This window comes from Lathyrus oleraceus, chromosome 5, assembly GCF_024323335.1.
Source record: "Lathyrus oleraceus cultivar Zhongwan6 chromosome 5, CAAS_Psat_ZW6_1.0, whole genome shotgun sequence".
NCBI classification, from domain to species: domain Eukaryota; kingdom Viridiplantae; phylum Streptophyta; class Magnoliopsida; order Fabales; family Fabaceae; genus Lathyrus; species Lathyrus oleraceus.
In genome coordinates, this window is record NC_066583.1 from 247,916,324 (window position 1) to 247,918,210 (window position 1,887).

General features: G+C 37.9%; 1 non-coding gene across 1 annotated transcript; it reads left to right on the forward strand.

Moving 5' to 3' along the window:
* The first annotated feature begins 1,267 nt into the window (after window positions 1-1,267).
* On the forward strand, window positions 1,268-1,374 carry LOC127088992 (small nucleolar RNA R71). The gene has a single exon (XR_007790775.1). It is a non-coding gene; the product is annotated as a small nucleolar RNA R71 (small nucleolar RNA).
* The last annotated feature ends 513 nt before the right edge of the window (window positions 1,375-1,887 follow it).

The following is a 1,887-nucleotide window of genomic DNA, read 5'->3' on the forward strand; positions in this document are numbered from 1 at the left end:
ATGTAACCTCATATCACATGCTCAAAAAAGTTGAATTAGCTCTCACTCCAAACCAAAAAGTTGAAGTAGACATCTTGAATTTGGTTGTGCAACATGGAAATATTTCATCTCATAAAAATTTAGCAAGTTATGGCCTTGGGAAGTTGACTTTCAAATTAGGTTTTAGACAAAATGACCTATAATGTTTCAACATAAAAAATGATTTTCCAAGCAAAAATAGCTCTAGGTATAAACATGAAAGTTGTTTGATATATCATTTAGAGTAGCTTTTATCTTGTAATTATTTTCATATGGTTTGTAGGAGATAGGGTCTAGGGAGACCCAGTTTTGATTAGATGAAATCATCTGGCCAACCACCATCAACCAACTTGCTAACCTTCAATTCTTTGGAGTTTCTTAGCTTATGGTAGATCATATATGCATAAGATAATGAATTTTGAAGTTTCCCTTGATAAATTTGATCAATTGGTAAGATATCTTGTTAGAGAGGTTACTCAAGATACCCAGTCAAACTAGGGTTTCCAAGGTAAATCACCCTCAAACTCTTAAAGAAAACTTGATCAATATAACATGTAGAAATAAATGGAACTCATATATGATGCTCATAACCACTCTTGGATCAATTCAAGGTTGTGCTCTTTGTCATGAGGGTCTTAAACCCTAGATATGAACTTGATAGATCAATGGTGATCATGCCCTACCTACAAAGGAATTAGGCAAATGCAAAGACATGTTTTTGGTATTTTGGTTAGTAAATGATGATATACAAGTATGATACAATCACATAGTGCTTGGTGATCTCTCCTAAAAAAAACCCAATGAAAGAGGGGTAAGGATGATGACAAGGTATGATCCCAATGCTAATACTTATGATGAAATTGCATGAGGAATCTTAGGGTCAAAATTAGGGTCTTGCACTGGGGCAGTATGCCCTTGAACTCCGCATATCTCATAGTTTGGTGTTACGGCAGCCATGGTGATTGTTGGTGTTATGGTCAAGTTGTCTATCTTTTGAGTCAGGGCATCTACCTTGGCGTTTACATGGTCAAGACTTTTTAATTCGTATATGTCACCCTTCTGTTGAGGTTTCTCTACATAGGTTCTTTCGATTCCCCATTGGTAATGATTCTGGGTTATACTTTCGATGAGTTGATAGGCCTCATTTTATGGTTTATCCATCAGTGCGCCACCTGCGGTAACGTCTATTATCAATCTTGTATTGTACAAGATACCGTTATAAAAGGTGTGAATGATCAACCATTATTCTAGACCCTGATGTGGGCATAGCCTTATCATGTCTTTGTATCTCTCCCAAGCTTCAAAAAGTGATTCGTTATCCTTTTGTTTAAACTCATTTATTTGGGCTCTTAGCATAGCCGTCTTACTAAGTGGGAAATATCGGGCTAAGAAGACTTTCTTCAACTCGTTCCACGTAGTGACAGAGTTGGATGGTAGAGACTGGAGCCAAGCTCTAGCTCTATCTCTTAATGAAAATGGGAAAAGACGGAGTCTTATAGCTTCTGGGCTGGCACCATTTTCTTTCACCGTGTCTGTGTATTGCAAAAATACTGACAAGTGTAGGTTTGGGTCCTCCGTGGGACTACCTGAAAACTGGTTTTGTTGTACGGCTGACAACATTGAAGGTTTTAGGTCAAAACTGTTGGCTTCGATCGCAGGGGCAGCGATGTTGTTATGAGGTTCATCCTGCGAAGGGATTCATAATACTTAAGAGGACGGTTTTAGACTCCTTCGGCCATCTCTGGTTGAATAACTGATTCAGAAGTAGAAATGTTAAGGTCATGAATATTTAGCTTGGTACGATGTTCCTGTATAAAGTTTCGTATCCAGTGTTCTAATCTAAGATAACGCTCGGGTTCATCGAATTAT